Here is an 18,001-nt window from a genome sequence, read left to right on the forward strand (position 1 = left end):
CTTTTCAGAATAATACTTTGAACAGTTTAGCCAACTGCAAAGCAGAATAGATCCAATTCATTGCATAAGTCCTATTCCTGTGCATGTGCTTGAGCTCCCTGCTCCAGTTGGATCATAGCTGAGGAAAAGGACATTTGGACCAAAGAACAAGAGCACACCTTGCAGAATGAGCTACTGTCAGCAGGGTTCCCCTGTGCTTAGCCATTTTCCATCATTTTTCTGGCTTTTGTGTTGAGGAGAACTAACAAAATTTGACTGTAGTTTTAAATCTAGTCCTAGCTCCCTCCTCTAGCAGACACTTTTCAGGGGATCTCATTCCAGGATTAACATACATTTATTCCGTATATGTCAGAGGAGAGATATATTTTTGCCTGCAACAAAAAGCATCCCAGTTGTTACAAAGCAAAGGACTAAGCTACCAACAACTTTCTGAAGAAAGGACATTCTGGAGTTTCCCAAGAGGAAGTCTCACCAACCCACAACCCTGCTACTATTTCAGTCCCTGGAAATATTCCCACCTTAATTTAACATCAAATGCAAAGAAGTGAAATTAAATTGCTATCTAAAATTTATTATACTCATAGCAACATTGTTACCTTGTTTTATTTTACCTACGAGAATCTCCCATACAGTCCCTGTGTTGGACTGTATTTTGGCAGAAAATTCTCCTCAAATGACAAATCATTCACCAGCCAAAAAACAGTGGAAGATTCTTGAGCCACCAAAAATAAATAAATCTATGAGAGGGAATTGCTTCTTTTACTAGTAGGTCCTTGCCCTCCTTCCTTGCCGTGCTCACAGCCCACAACCCCCACCACCCTGGCTGGGCAGCTTGTCCCAGCCCCAGCCCCAGCCCCAATCCCTCTCTCCCCCACACCCCTTCCCTCCCCCCTCCACAACTGACTTGCAGCTGGAGGCCAAATCTTTTCCAAATCGATTCAGAGGCTTCCAATTCAATTCTGAGCTTTTAGTTGGTTTCCTAATTCAATCTGGATTCAGAGAATCAGTCACCAAATTGGGCCGAATCTCCTCCAGATCGAATCGGCTACCAGAGCTTGACACAACCCTAGTGGTCACCCCTGTGAGAAGCTACTTGCAAAGGAAAAAAAAGAGCGTGGTGAATCCCAAATCAGTCCTGTTCCAGTCTGAGATATATAAGGATGAATAACCACAAGAAGTCAAAATGAGACCCACTTCCACTCCTGCTTCTGTTACTTTGTACCTGGAAAGGTGCTTAGAGTATTAAATGCTGCTTAAAGTTAAACTCTAAAAAGAGCTTTTGCTTTAAAATATTTGTACATTTATCAAGTACATGAGAACAGTAAGAAATGTGACCAGCACTAGGTGGAAAAGCCCAAGCTCAATCTGTCCTGAAAATTCAGCCCCTCACTGAGCAACCTAAGCAGAAGTATTTTATGTGGTGTAGAGACCACATCATTAAGGCTTCTAGGTCTGCAACATGTAGGATTGGCTTACTGCTCTCATTAAACACAAGAAATATGCTATTTGTACCCCAGGTTCTGTGAAAGGAACCAATTTAATTTAGGACAGAAGAATAAGAAATTTGAAAGAAATTGTAGGAGTTAACAAAATATGCAAATCTAAAAGAACAGAAGATGTAAGGAGACAAAGTAACATTCAAAGTAACAATATGAAGGAAGGCGAGGACTTAATAAAAGAAGCAATGACCTGTAGCACAGAAAGCAACAGCAGAAATAGGCTACTCCACCTACAGGACGGTACAGGAGATTAAAGGAGTCCTTAGTCCTGACATCGCCTAAGCCTCCGGTTTAACCAGATCCAGAGTTTCCTAAGTCACTGGCACTGAAGTGAGCAGAATTTGGCCTGCAATGTTAATAACCTATTTCTCTCACTTCTTACCTTTTTTTCATTTTGTTTTCAACTGATGCTGCTAACAAAGAAAATTAAACTAGTAAAACTAGACAGGTTCAAATAATATTGACAGTCTGCCTCATACTCATAAGAGCAAGACTATTTGTAGCTAAGACTTTGGCTCCATAATTTTAAGATTTAAAACAGATTTTAAATCAAAATGACATTGTTACAATGCTTTCACCACATGCTAATGAGTTTCACATTTTTTCTAGAAAAAAATAAAACAGGTGGGATGTGAAGTTTGTTTTTTTTAAAAAAGGAAGGCTTTAAGTCACCAAAGCCACACATTTTCTGGGACAAAAGTAATTACTAAGCTGGCATAGCTTTGCTATTCCTTTGCCTTAGCTAGGTTTGATTTCCAATGAGTAGGTAGTAGCAACAGCATTATTTTCACAATTTATTAGCCAACAGATTCACCTGCACAGATAGAAATTGCTTCCTAGCCTCCCAAACTAGATACATATGGCTCAGTGAGAACATGACAGGTCCCAATACTGCTATACTTGGCAGAACATAAGACCCAAAAATATACACATACTTAATGCTTTGCACAGTGCACAATTAATTCCATTCAATAATCCTATATTTTCTGATTTTACAGTTAAATATATATATAAATCTGAGGCGGTATGGACCTTAATTTCTATACATCTACAACAAACTTTTCTCCTAGATTTTAGGAAGAGTATGGGAGAAGTTTCTAATAAACAGAAACAAAGAGATGGATTAAATTGGTGCTCAGGATTACTGACAAAAATAATAATACTTAGGCCCCAACCCTGTTGGGGCATGAGCAGATAGTTGTGCATGTGTAAAGCCATCTTAGCTTTTTAAAAACCTCCAAGGGCATAACAAGCTGCCTGCATGCATTAGATTGCAAGATTGGGGCCTGAATTAATTTCCATCATTCAGAGATGGAAATCTATCTATTCAGAGATCAGCAAATTAATCCTTGCAGCACTCCTGTGATGGAAAATTGAGAAAGCAAGGTTTACCACTGCTATAGCCTCCTTCAGGACAGCTCCAGCACAGCTTAGAGCTTGACTTCACATAAAATTAACTCGAATCCCCATCCACACACAAAAGCATTCCCTTGGGCATGTTTGGTGCTTTAAAGTCAAGTTTACTGGCCTGTCGGGGTATAGGCTGCTAATTTGACATGCTAGGCCTATCCACATGGTGAACATACCATGCTTGGGAGTGTCCTCAAAAAGTGCATTTTTTTCCTCCAAAATTAATTTTTCATGTAGTCTCAATCAAACAGGAAAATAAATATATGTCTCTGAAAATCCCTGGCCACTTTTTAATAGTTAAGGGTTTTATTCTCCTTCAACCAAACACTCTCTAAATTTTCCTTCTCAGTTAATTTCTATTAGTACTATATATAACACAATCATACTGAAAATAATGAATTTTCTCAACTCTTATTTTCATCAATTACGTTTCTGTAGATGTAGTTTGTGTTTTTTATGATACTGCAGAGTCACAGGCAAAGTTTTTGCCACACCACACTGAGATTAACAGGGTCATTTCTGTTGACTTGGTTTGATTGTGCATCGGGCCCAAAGTTATGCAAATGTAAGTGAACAGGCCTATGGAACTCAATAGGGCCACTCACCTGCATGAAGGTAAGTGCATGCGTGTAGGTGTTCACAGAAATCAGGTCAAAGTGATGGAAAATATTTACTGACTGCACTAACAAAAAGTTACTCAGTTTCTGAGAATCAGGGCATTTCCCCAGCAATATAATTATATGGATTTAAAAAAAAATCCCCAAAATAACTCTTGCATTAATTTTCTAAACTTCAAATCAATTTGAGATGGTCCCAAAAGATAATTCCCCCAAACCAGGGCATATTCACAAGTATTGTTTGGACATTTTGTGTCTATTCTGGTTTGCAAGATTGGTCTGCAAAATTCTCCAAAGGAAGTGGAACCTGAGCTACTTAGAATAGCTATCATTATACCCTTCCAACAAATATACTGATAGCAATCATTTATGTTCACTGACATCTTAGTAAATGAAATGATGCACAGTTTCAACTTCTGATTTCATTTTTAATGTTCCATTCTTTGTCTTTTTTAACAGTCTCTTACACAATATTTTTATCTTTACACCTTCTAGTAATAATATACAGCAAAAAGGCATCACAAAAATACATCTAGGAATAGAAAAGTTTATGCCTAGGATTAGATTATATGCCTGCTAGAAAAACAGTAAACTTTTAAAGTGAGAGATGTCTACCACTAGAAATGTGTGCATTTCTGAACATGGGAAATCTTTCTTCACCCATGAGTAGATCTGCTTCCTTTGTTTTACCTGTCTAAAGACCCAGACTGTGGCCACTCAACCCAAACCTGATTTCAAACATTCACAGAAACCAGAGATGACATTTTATACATCTCCAACAATGTAGTAAATGTTTTGCAGTTCTGTTTTAAACAATCAAAAGGATTTTTACTTGAAGTAGCTTCAGAATTAGTACTGAGTTTTAATGAATGCATCTTTCATTTATAAAATGCAGAAAGGATCCTGTGCAAATGCAATGTTAAGGTTTTACAATTAAGGAAGTTAACGAGTTAGTCAAAAGCTACAAAAATCCCACTATTCTGATAGCTATATTGGGGGTCAGCCCTGAACGTGCTTATGATACAATTCTGCAGACACCACTGCATGTTTAACTGTAACCTCATTGAAGGCACTGCAGTCCTTACTACATCCTCTTGTATTAACAGCATCTGGCCATTAATCAAAATCTATGGCATAAATGTAGAATGTTCTAGGTCTAGTTTGTGAATAAATGTGTACGCTAATATACTGTGTCTAATATCATACTGAGGTATACTATGAGACACAAAGGATAGAGAGAATGGCCAAATTAACCCTGTGGTTGGAAGTCAGACTTCAGAATTTTGTGATTTTTGCTTCTTATCATGGAGAATAACAGTCCCCAAACTTCAGAGTACAGACCAAGTCTGTCCTAAAACTAAAATAAAATACAAAATCTCTCTCACTAAGAGCCTTTTTTATTTCAAAAAATAAACAAATCAAGTGATTTAAAGTCCTTTAAAAAATCCAGTGTGATAAGCAGAAAATGCTTACTGCCTTTCAACCACTGAACCAACCTAATATTAATGATTTCTTCCATGACCTTCTAAACACATAAAAGTTAACTCAGTAAGGTCAACAAGAAGATATTCAGGATAGATGTCTCCCAGGTCTGCAGAAAGGACAAACAACAGCTTTGCTTCCATAGTTTTAGAATAATTCCTGTATTACAATTACAGTTTGAAAATGTGCAAGACCATCATCTCTGGAGTTGTTTTTTAAGCATATGCTGATACATAATGCTCCATTTTTGTTGCTGTCTCCTCTTCTAATCTATATTGCAAAGTGAATTGTCAGTCAGGACATTGTTGGATTCAGGCTATACAACCTAGTTAGAAGCAATACCAGATTGGATGTTTCTTGATTTAACCTATTTGCTTCTTTGTGCTTCGAAGCACATTCAGAAATTAAAGCAACACAAAGAAGCAAACATATTCAGAATCACAGCAGGACCGTGTATAGACAAAACAGGTGCCCTAAATTGGAGCGGTGGGTTTAATGTGCCTTAAATGACCTGGGGTGAAACAAACTAAAACTCCTCCAAGGAGTTGTAGTTTGCTGGCCCTACAGCCGTGGAGCGAAGCACCAGGGTCCATGCAGCCCTGCAGGAAGCCCTACAGGCAGCCTGGCAGCAGCCTGGGAAAGCAGGCTCCACCCAAGAAAAGTGGTGAGCCTAATTATTTTTATTCCTCTCCCCCCCGCAAGCCTGGCTCCCTGCCTGAGCTGTGCAGGGGCCCAGTACTTCCTTCTGCCACTGAATTTCCAACAGTGGCTGGAATTAATGCTGCTGAGGCGTGCAAACACCGACACCATCAAAGCAGTGCAAAAGCATTTAGCCCTCTTTGAAGTGTCATGCACACATGCCCCTCATTTCATCTACACACGGCCTTAGAGATCAGTCAGAAAAAGAGCACTACTGAATGACTCTATGCTGGTTCAAACCGAGTAGCGAAGGTGGGGTGACTATACCTCAATTGTACCAATTTAAACAAATATTTAAAATCTGAGACTGGTCAACATTTTTCATCAAACCTATTTTTCAGTGGAAACTGGGGTTTTTAATTAAACAAGTTATTTTGTATGAACACCTGCTTTTGATGACAATTTTCTGTTTTCAGGGGAAAAAAAAATGAACATTCAAAAATTGTTTAAAAGCCAAAAACCAAGATATTTATATTTGCCATGTCACTGTGGAGATTTACTAAAAGTGTAGTTCAGTTACATCATGTCCCCATGCTCCTCTGTGGGTCAGGATTCCCATCAAAACTTTGTGAACAAGCAACCTCAGTTCCAAGTAACTCTCCTCCTATCTCTTTCCATTTCTACTTCTGCCTCCTGATCTCCTTCTACAAAGAGAATAATGCCCCTCTTTAACTCCACAAAGCTATCCCACCAAGCTCAGGGGATGGAGACCAAAGCCCTGAGGTAAGTGGAGAAGTGGGTGACCAGGAGGAAGAGCAAACAGGAGTGGGCAAGAGGGGACGTGTTCTCATTCTCTGGGAGAAATCAGGGCAATCAACTAGTTACCCCACGTGCCTGTACTTGAAAGCATGGAGCATGGGACACAGGCAGGAGGAACTGGAAGTCCTCACACACTCAGGGAACTGTGATGTGACTGGAATAACAGAGACTTGCTGGGAGCTTGCATGGCTACAGCACAGTCATGGATGGGTACAAACTGTTCAGGAAGGACAGGCAGGAGAAACAAGGAGGAAGAGTTGTTCTTTATGTAAAAGAGCTCAATATGGAGCTCAGAGCCCCAGTATGAAACAGAAGGCAGGCCTATTGAAAGTCTCTGAGTTAGGGTCAGAGAAGAGAGCAACAAGGGTGATGTGGTGGTGAGGGTCTGCTACAGACCACCAGACCAGGAGGAAGTGGTGGAATAGGCTTTCTTCAAACAGCTAGCTAAAGTTTGCCCATCACAGGGCCTAATTTTCATGGGGGACTTCAATCACCCTGTCATATTCTAGGAGGGCAGTACAGCAGCACGCAGGCAATCCAGGAAGCTCTTGGAGAATATTAGGGACAACTTCCTGGTGAAAGTGCTGGAGAGACCAACAAGGGGCTGTGCTCCTCGTGACCTGCTGCTCATGGACAGGAAGAACTGGTGGGGAATGTACTCGCAGATGACAACTTGGGCATCAACCACAAGATGATTGAGTTCAGGATCCTGAGGACAGGAAGGAAGACGAGCAGCAGAGTAAGGACCCTGGACTTCAGAAAAGCAAAACTATGACTCACTCAGGGAACCGAAGGGCAGAATCCCCTGGGAAGCCATTCTGAGGGGGAGAGGAGTCCAGAAGAGCTGGCTATACTTTAAAGCCTTACCGACAGTGCAGGGACCATCCATCCTGATGTGCAGGAAGGCTAGCAAGTATGGCAGAAGACCAGCTTGACTTAGCAGGGAACTCTTCAGTAAACTAAATCACAAAAAGGAAGCTTATAAGAAATGGAAACGTGGATAAACTAGGGAGGAGTATAAGAGTATTGCTGGGGCATGCAGGGATGAAGTCAGAAAAGCCAAAGCACAACTGGAGTTGCAGCTAGCAAGGGATGTGAAGAGTAACAAGAAGGGTGTCTACAAATATGTCAGCAGCAAAGGGAAGATCAGGGAAAGTGTGGGTCCCTTACTGAATGGGGGAGGCAACCTAGTGACAGAGGATGCAGAAGAGGCTGAAGTGCTCAATGCCTTTTTCACCTCTGTCTCACAAGCAAGGTCAGCTCCCAGACTACTTTACCTGGCAGCACAGTTTGGGGAGGAGGCGAGCAACCAACAACAGTGAAAGAGCAGGTCAGGAACTATTTAGAAAAGCTGGACATATGTAAGTCTATGGGGCTGGCTGGGATGCACCCAAGGTTTCTGAGGGAGTTGCCTGATGCAATTGCAGAGCCGCTGGCCTTCATCTGTGAAAACTCATGGTGACTGGGAGAGGTTCCGGATGACTGGAAAAGTGAATACATAGCGCCCATATTTAAGAAAGGGAAAAAGGAAGATCCAGGGAACTACAGACCAAATCAGCCTCACCTCACTCATAGTCCATTTCTAAGCACCTGGAGGAGAAGAAGGTGATTAGGAACAGCCAGCATGGATTCACCAAGGGCAAGTCAAGCCTGACCAACTTGATTGCTTTCTATGATTATGTGGATGTGGGGAGACCAGGGGATGTGGTATACCTTGATTTTAGCAAGGCTTTTGATATGGTCTCCCACAAACTAAGGAAGTATGGGCTGGATGAATGTACTGTAAGGTGCATAGAAAACTGGCTGGAGCATCAGGCTCAGCGAGTAGTAATCAATGGCTCACTGTCTAGTTAGCAGCCAGTATCAAGTAGAGTGCCCCAAGGGTCAGTCCTGGGGCCAGTTTTGTTGGATATCTTCATCAGTGACCTGGAAGATGGCATATAGTGCACCCTCAGCAAGTTTGCAAACTGTGAGGAGTAGTAGATATGCTGGAGGGTAGGGCTAGGCAAAAAAAACTTTCATGAGGTTCAGTAAGGACAAGGCAAAATCCTGCACTTAGTACAGGACAATCTCACTGGGGGCTGACTGGTTGATCAGCACCTCTGCAGAAAAGGACCTGTATACAATAAACTGAATTGAACAATAAACAGAATATAAGCCAATAATGTGCCCTTGTTTCCAAGAAAGCTAACAGCATACTGGACTGCATACGTAGAAGTGTTGCCAGCAGGAAAGTGATAATTCCCCTCTATTTAGCACTGGTGAGACCACATCTGGAGTACTGTGTTCAGTTTTGTACCTCCAACTACAGAAAGGATGTGGACAAACTATAGATAGTCCAGCAGAGGGCAATGAAAATGGTGAGGGGACTGGGGTGTATGACTTACAAGGAATGACTGAGGGAATTGGACTTATTTAGTTTAGAGAAGAGGAGACAGAGGGAATTTAATAGCAGCCTTCAACTACCTGAAGTAGGGTTTGGAAGAAGATGGAGCTAGGCTGGTCTCAGTGGTGACAGATGACAAAGCAACGGTCTCAAGTCGCAGCAAAGGAAGTCCCCTACATTAGATATTAAGAAGAATTCTCTCACTAGGAGGGTAGTAAAGCACTGGAACAGGTTACCCAGAGAGGTGGTGGACTCTCCATCCTCGAAGGTTTTAAAGACCCAGCTAGACAAAGCCTTGGCTGGGATGTTCTAATTTGGGATGGTGCTGCTTTGAGCAGGAGGTTGGACTAGACCTCCTGAGGTCCCTTCCAACCCTAATTTTCTATGATTCCTGCTTGTTGAAGAAGCAAAACAAAGAGTACTATGCCTCCTTTTCACTAACTGAAAATCTTCCAGAGTTTGATATGAACAGGAGGACTCCCTTTATTTGATACTGAAAGCATCAATATAGATTTAGTATGAAGATTACAGCCATTCAATAATACAGGTTTTTGTCACATTTATGCAGAAGGAAGAGCAGGGTGGCACCTTAAAGACTAACTAGTTCAGACAAACACGAGCTTTTGTAGGCAACAACCTGTTTGCCAGATGTAATGACGAAACATCTACATTAGCATCTATGTTACATGCTGCCCTTGCTTCTGCTCGCCTTCAGACTAACAGGGCTAAAAAATACCTCTCTGTCACATTTCTGGTGCCCTCTGGTGGGTAAATGAATACCTGTGGATTCCCAGGACTGTGATTCGGAAGCTGAACAGCATGGTGGCTAAAGCGTGGTCTGCCTTGGAATGTAAAAAGGCACTCTGCTCTGGTCTAAGCATGCCTGATAACTTTTTGTTCCATGATGGAACTCTTTATCAGTTGTTAACATCCCTATAATCTAAATATATCGCGTACAGAATAAACCAACTTTGACAACAGATATATATATATAAGCAGAATGGCCAATAAAGATCAAAGCAAGATTGGGCATTGGAATTCCTGGTTTCCTAACTCTCAAAGCCACCTGCCTTATGTCTCTGGATAAGTCACTAAAAGCTCCGTGTTTCAGTTCACTACCTTTGCTACCAGGGATAATAATGCTAATTAACTCCATTGTACTGTGCTCAAAGATGTACTCCATACAAATCCCTGGAGAGTCCCTCACTACATCTTCAGGGAAGATAATGAATCCCTTCCTAAATGCAGTGGGTAATGGCACATTTCCCTGATCCCATTAGGCTACTTGGGGAGAGAGGTCTATCCTGCCCCTTCCCCCACCTTTTTGACATAGAAAGATAGACTCTTACCTGGCAGCCCCCATAGGACCCTGCTACAGGAGAAGCAACCCAGCATTTCCTGAAGGCAGCAGCACCAGCTCAGAATAAGATGACAATAGAAGAGAAAGCAGGCTACCTAGCAACCAATGACTTCCAAAATAATACCGAGGCCGGTGACCGGGGGAGGGAGGGAAGAGGCATGGAGAGTAGCGGTTTGAAGGAGGTGCCTGTGATGATAGCAGAAGGAGGGTGGCTTTGTAAACTTAATGTCAGTCTGTGATGGATCATAAATCATTCAAAACAGCATCAAATAGGATTTCTGGAGTAAAGTTTTTTTAGCAAGCTGTTGGCACAGCCCTACTTCTTACCTGCCAGAGGTACAGTAACTGCTAATACTGCAACACCAGGCCACTTACAAAGAGTACTACATTTTAGCTGGCATTGAGTTTCCCTGGGAATAATCCTGGTGTGTCTGCTGTGGTGATGCTATTCCAGCTGCCTTCCACACTAAGCCTGGAACAAGCTTGGATATGCAACGTGTCTCTTCCTGAAGCTTTTACATCTCATATGTTGATGCTTTCTGAAATGAAGTACAGTTGGAATCTAATTTCTTTTGAGCTGAACCATTACAGAATTGATTGGAGTGCTTTTGAGTTGCTGCAGTATGTGAAATTCAATGATGTTCACTCAAAAAAACCTCTTTGTTAATGCATTCTAAGTAAAATGCACTTAGAGATGGAGCTGAAAGGATGAAAAAACAGAGGGGACAATAGGGTCAAACCTCTCTCCCTTTGGATTTCAGAAACAGTAGACAGTATCCAAATAGAGGGGTATTCCTGGGTTTGGAAGAGGTGACAGCTCTTCCAGATGATACATATTTACATTAAAATTTTGGCTGGCATCCTGGACCACAGGAGATCTCCCTTTTACATTAAAAGAAAAGACCATATAAAAAACCATATGAAAATTCTGTGGGCTACATCTGGCCCTTAGGCTGCACCATGATATTCCTGAATTATGCAATTTTTAAGAAAATTTGTTATTATTCAGCTAAATGGCCCAGCATCTACTTAAGGCCCAAGCATGACTTTCTAAACCAGCTCTTTTAAGGTAAATTATGCATCAGTGTTCCTGTTATACAATATAACTTTATTCGGAGCAAGGAATCAAAAGACCAAGACACATCAGATAATAAAATACACACCCATGCAAAAAAACCCCATGAAAAACAACAAAAAATGGTTATTTGTGCAATTCTGAGAAAAATGCTTTCAGTTCTCTTTCCACAAACAGAGGAATCAACTGTTGGTGGGGAAGAAGATTTTTCTGTGAATTTTCAGACTCAATCATGTGAAAGTGATCAATCAGTTTGTTACAAGGTGAAATTTTAACTTTTTCCCACATCAGAAAAAGGTTCAGAGATGGAAAGAGTAAAACTTCACTCCTCCCGACTGAATTCACAAATTTAAAAAAACAGTTTTTTCATATGAAAATCGTGACATGGGAATTAAATGGCTGACAAAACCAGTGCTAACTCAAGCAGGTCTAATAGATTTCATAGACATTAGGGCTGGAAGGGACCTCACAAGATCATCAGGTCCAGCTCCCTGCCCAAGGACGGGGGAAGTCACCAGATGGCAATAATGCACATGGCTTTGTTTGTTCTGTTTACTACCGTACATAGGATTTAAATAATGGATTATTTAAATATTGCTAAATGTAAGCAATTTTAAGATGCTGATCATATCACTAGTTTTCCATGTTCTGCCTGACTCACTGGCTAAAAATCTTTTGGCTATTGCTCACAGATTATATCCATACAAGAAAACAAGACTTTACATGATGCCAAAATACTGTACAAACATATTCATGGATTCAAACCAGTGACCTAGCCAAGTCAAGTTATTAATGAAATTACCCAAAGCTTGTTCTTCTATACACAGAAGCATGACTATGACAAAAGACATTGACTTCTGGCACTTATCTTGACATTTGTTCATCTTCTTAGGAGAGGGCTTAAGTACTGATGGGACGTTGAAGAATGAACCAACCTCACAAAAGAACCTGGGACTCACTGAAGCAGTCTTCTGGGTCATCAAGACCAGTTAGTTCTGTGCTATCAAGGCAACCAAACAATATAATCCCATTTGTCTCAGCAGGTTATAAGTGACTAGAAAACTTATTCCCTACCTGTAGATAGATCTGATTCTCCAGAATTATAGTCAGCAACCTGCAAGCACTATATTCCCTTAAACCAAAAAAAAATATCTAAACTAAATTGTGACTTTTGAATTAAGGGTTAAAATTATTTTACCATGGAGAAATACTGAAAAAAAATAATGGGGCCACAAATGATCAGGATTGTAAAAGATTGTTGTGTCTTTACTGATATTTCTGCTTTACCCAGAAATTGCCAATCAGTAATCTTCCTTCACGGAGTGATATTTATTGAGAAGCCTTTTGATGGTGCACTGTATTTTTTCAGCTTTGCTTCCAGGAATGAAGTGCTGATGCTCTAGCAAACTAATGACTTCTTTCCAACACCTATTCTATTTCTGTCCCAGTGGGTAGAACTCATTTATTGAGAGACTTCATCATCTTTAATTACACCAAGGATTAATTTGTTCCTCTGTGTTGACACTGTTAATACAATACTGGTTATATCCACATGAGAAAAGGCATAATCAAGACCTCATCCACATATGGATTCTACAGGCACAGGGTTTAGAGGTTGAGTACTGATTATAGCTTCCCCCCACACATGCTTTTCACAATGCTGTCTTTCCTTTTCAAAGATGTCCCCACTAAAACAGGATGGTCCCATCAACTTTCACTGACAAAAACTTCCATGCAATGACTTCTATCCAATATTCACAACAGATCAAGCACTGTGAATTACCTTTAGTGGCATACAGTCAGTCATACAGCCTTTGAATGCTACCTAAACTTTGGCCCATGTTTTGCCCTTGGAAGTTCAATTGGCAGCATCTGAATGGCTGCTTGTCCAAGTGGACTGGTTTCCTGCCTACTGCCCCTGCCCTAAGGTACCCAGTAGTATAAGTAGGTGCCTGTCTATCGAGGCACTTGTATGTTGCCTGACTCCTAACAGCCTGGTCCTGCCTACTGAAGCCAACGATCATTTTGCCAGCAACTTCTGTAGAAACAAGATCAGGATCTAAATGGCAACTGACTTAACACTGGCAACTTATCTTTGGATAGTTCTAACTGCCCACTGAAAACAGCAAAACAAAGAGTAGTATCCAATTAAATTTCCCTTGTACTTCTTCCTTCCTTAAATGGCTATGCTGAAGCCATCCATTTATAATTCAAATTTAATCATGAGCCTCCTCTAGTTTGCTTCTCTTGCAAGTGGTATCAGGAATAATAGTGTTCATTTGTACAAGATAGTGGTTGCTCCACTAGCTTACAAAATTTGGGCTCAGGTAAGATCTTTGTAGGTGATGTTAATGATAAGCCTCCCTCTAGCGCACCTCACCATCATTTCTGACGGACTCAGAGTTAAATTTAATGACTTCAAGACATAGCTTTTTAGAGATGCAGAGCACCTGCTGCTCCTACCATGTTCAAATGGAGTTATGGATGCTCAGCTCTTTATAGGTCAGGCTCTAAGTTTCCTAAAAGATCCCTGTGACTATTCTGAGAAGTATTTATATCCCTCAAAGCACAGAGGGAGAAGCTGGGGCACAGAATTATTAGCTAATTCCAGGTGCCTCTGTTCTGGGGTTCTTGAATTTACACCTAAAGTTAGCATGGATATGTTGAAGAACGCAGGATTGTCATTCCACAGGTAATCTGTGACAGAGTCAGAAATAGAATCCAGATCTCCTGGGTCCTAACCACAAGATTATCCTACCTGTATCTTAGACAGCAAGATGAAGACAGAAAAATGTAAAAGCTGAGGATCTGGCCTTGTATAAATCAATGTTGACTTCAGTGAAATAACATTGATTTGTACAAAATTAGGATGTGTCTCCTGGGATTTACACTGTGTTTGTTAAAAACAATCAAATCAAAGCCTCTCTTCTCATTTAAGTAAAATAGTTCAAATGAAATAGAAATAGTACATAGAAGGAAAAGGAATAGTGCTTAAAGAACAATAAAGAACAAGATTTGAAGAGATAAGTTAGAAAGGAAAGTAAAAATAAAAGACATCACCAGAATCCTCTCGTTTACTAAAATGGATTAAATTCCCATGTCGCTTTCACAAGGTCATTTCAGGCTTGCATGGTGTGTGCACAACCTCAAGTGCAGAAAGTTGCAAAGAGTTAATTCCGTAGCTGTCAAGGTGGCCAGACAGAATTTGAATAGTCTAGTTTTAAGAACTCCAAGTCCTCTCCAATGTTCTGCACTAAATTCTCCAAAATGTACAAAGTACCCATTTACTACTGCACTAATATTTCTTTTTTTTTACTGGAAGGAACATAAGAATAAACTGGGTTGAAAACATCAAGCTGTTTATTTAGTTCTGCAGCTCCCCCTGGACCTCTCCTCTGCAGTGCAGAGCTGGGATGGTCACCCACCACGAACTGTGACCCCTTCACACTGCTGTCTACATAGCCGCCAGCAAGGGTCTAGAATTCTTAGACCTGCTAATCCCGATGCCCAGCAGTGATCAGGCAGGCTGTGCCAGCTCAGAAGTAGAAAATCATCTCTCTCTTCGCTTTAAGGGTGAGTGCTGCGCAGTCAAAACTGTAACTGCAGCTTATGTAGATGTACCTGAGCCAGCCTTGAACTAGCTTGCTTGGGTACTGATAGCAGCATACCTGTGGCAGCACACAGTTCAGTGTAGAGCTCCCTGAGTATTTACAAAGGGCCCCGAGTGGTTTTTGCTGCCACAGCTAAACTGCTGTAGATATACAAGCTAGCTACTGTAGTTTAAAGGTAGATCAGCTGTGTCTATATAAGCTGCTGTGACACTGTTGACTGCATAACAGACATGTCCTAAGGCAACTCAAATGTGGCTTTTATATCTAGTCAACACACACACACCCTATGAGAGCAAGCCTTTTTTTTTTTTTTTTTAAAGGATCTACTGCAATACAAGAGCCACCTGCTAACACCCTGTATCACTAAGGTTTCACCACAGTGTCCATCATAAACCCCTGTTCCATTCAGAACTTTCCAAAACGTTCCCCTTGAGCTGAAATTTTCTAGGCTGGTCCATGCCCAAGTAGTTTTGTCTCACTAAATACAGAACTAAGTCACTATTTATCATGGTTACCTCTTCATCTCCTCCTCTTGTAGCAAAATTGCTTCAGAACATTTGGAGGATTGTGATAATGAAAAAAACCAACCTTTTCTTGAATGGATGAACTGGCTAACATGTTTCGGTTCATGCTGATTCACCACAAAATGTACATTTCCAGAAATAAATTCTGTATTTGGTTTGGATATGTGAACAGTACTTTGGGGCTACTGCTCTGGTGTCAAGGCCAGTCCAACAGGATGCCACATGCAGCCTGTGTCCTGGACCCCCTGTGCTGTCTGCAGCACCAGGTCCAGCCTACGCACCATGCAAAAAGTGAACCCCAGAGTTGGTCCATGCTGCATGCAGCAGGACTGGCTGCAGGTGCTGCATGTGACACAGGGAGCCAGCAAGAGGCACACACTGCATGTGGTGCCCCCCTCCCAGACTGACCCTGTGCACTGGCTCCAGCATGGCCTGATCTGAACCAGCATTGGATTCAGTGTGAGACCCAGTCCAGCAAGGTGCTGAATATAGTGTGTACCCCAGTCCCAGCCCTGATGCCGCGTGCAGTGCACAGGGCCAGGGGTGGCACATGCTCCATGTAGAGTGTGGGGTCAAGGCAGAGATCCATGGGCTGGATCATATGGCCCCACAAGCCAGATCTGGCCCACAGGCCTCATGTTTGACATCCTTGAACTAAGTAATTAAGATAAATGGTTGTGCTCTCCTGGGTAAAATCCTGGCTCTAGTGTAGTCAGTGACAAAATTCCCACTAGAATGCAGATAGTTCAAGCTGCATGGGCCCAGGATTGGGTTCTCTATGAACTAAGTACTTGCACGACCTTAAAATAATGTTGTTTCTTTAACTGTGGGGAGAAATCACCTACAAATGAAACTGATAAACAGGAACGAAGGCAAAGACTTTATTTACTGATGCACTTTACAAACATCTATTCAGAGTTCTGGGTGTTTTAGAATACAGGCAGTCCTCCACTTCCAACATTTCAAGTTACAACATTTTGCACTTACAACATTTATAAATTGACACCCTGTTTCAACTTTACGACCTCAGTTTGAACTTTACAACACTTGATCCAATGCCACACCGCGCCAGCGAACAGGTTTGCTACGTCACCCAACTCCCATCTATCCAAACTTCCTTGGACACTTGCTTTAAGAAAGCAGACAAGACTCCAGAAAAACCTGCAGCCAGGACTCCTGAGAAGACTCCAGCGAACAACCCTTCAAAAAGTCCAACCAAGAGCCTTTCAAAAAGTCCAGCAAAGTCATCTCAAAGAAGTCCTTCCAAATCAATATGATTGCTATTTACAATATAAATACATAATGTAGCTATATTACTCATCTATAATTGATCAAGTACAAAATTCTAGGGTATTTTTGGTGAAAATAGGGTATCAGGCCTTGGTTCAGGAACCAATGCTCCATTTATAATGTTGTTTCTTATGAGAAAATTGGTTCTGAGTTACAAAGTTTTGACTTAAGACAAGGTTTTCAGGAACCAATTGTGTTGCAAGCCCAAGGGCTGCCTGTACTTAAACTTAAAAACAAAATAAGACAATACAAAATCTGCCTATCACAAACCCTTCAAAGAGAACAAAACTGTGTTGCAAAATACTAACAACCCCCATGCAAACTCATAGCTCTCATTGCTCCTCTTTATGAAAAGCAAAGTTAAGTTGAAGGTTGAGGATCCCGATGTGTGACATCTAGCTCTCGGGACATGGCTACAAGGGCCAGAGACCCCCACTGGGTGCACAGGGCTCAGAATCTCTCTAGAGCAGCTGCCATCCAGAAGCTGCACAAAACTCCCTCCGAGCTGCCAACTTGCCTTCGAAAAGGCTGCTTACCTGAGTTCTGAGCAAGGACTGCTGAAGTTTACTGCCTCCTATGGGTACAATGGATCAGTTAAAAAGGTACTTGATTTTCCAGATATACTTTTTAACTGTTCTGGGCAGCTTTAAACCAATTTAACAGGCTTGTATGTCTGTCCATGTCAGCATTTAAACTGAATTTAAATCAGACCCGGTGTTAAGAACATAAGTGCCAGACTGGGTCAGACCAATCCAGAGTGTCAAATCGATCTGACCCCACAGTGCATGTCCCAGAGTAAATGCATAGTTTAACAAGGACAGCCACCTTATGCAGCATGCTGCTGCTCTAACTGGACTGCACTACACACAGCTCCCATTAAAGCTGTGCCAGGATCCACACCATAGCAGCACAGGCCCCAGACCAGCTACAGCACCTGTTGGATCAGGTATTAGGGCTGTGCAAAACTTCGACTTAATATTCGATTCGACAAATATTCGACATATTCAACCTTGAAAAGTGAAAGTCGAGTCGAATAGCAGTCGAATCGAATACCAGAAGTCAAACATTAACAGCGCGAGTCAAATATTCGACTTACCTGGATTCTCTCTGGGGGGAAAAAAGAAAAGTAAGGGGAGGGAGGGGGAGAGGGGGAAGGAGTGCTTTCATGACTGACATGTGTGGCTGGCCAGTGACCTGTCAGCATTCTCTGAGGTCCCTTCCAATCCCAGTGCTCTGGGGGAGGGCCAGAGAAAATGCATAAAAGGCAGCAGTTTTTCAGCTCCCTGCTT

The 18,001-nt window shown here is 41.6% G+C and overlaps 1 protein-coding gene across 1 annotated transcript in view; it reads right to left on the minus strand.

Moving 5' to 3' along the window:
• FGF18 (fibroblast growth factor 18) overlaps positions 1-18,001 on the minus strand; it is a 114,634-nt gene that overhangs the window by 63,577 nt on the left and 33,056 nt on the right. The window lies entirely within an intron of this gene.

This window comes from Crocodylus porosus, unplaced genomic scaffold (genome assembly GCF_001723895.1).
Source record: "Crocodylus porosus isolate Cpor-Errol unplaced genomic scaffold, CroPor_comp1, whole genome shotgun sequence".
Taxonomy (NCBI): domain Eukaryota; kingdom Metazoa; phylum Chordata; order Crocodylia; family Crocodylidae; genus Crocodylus; species Crocodylus porosus.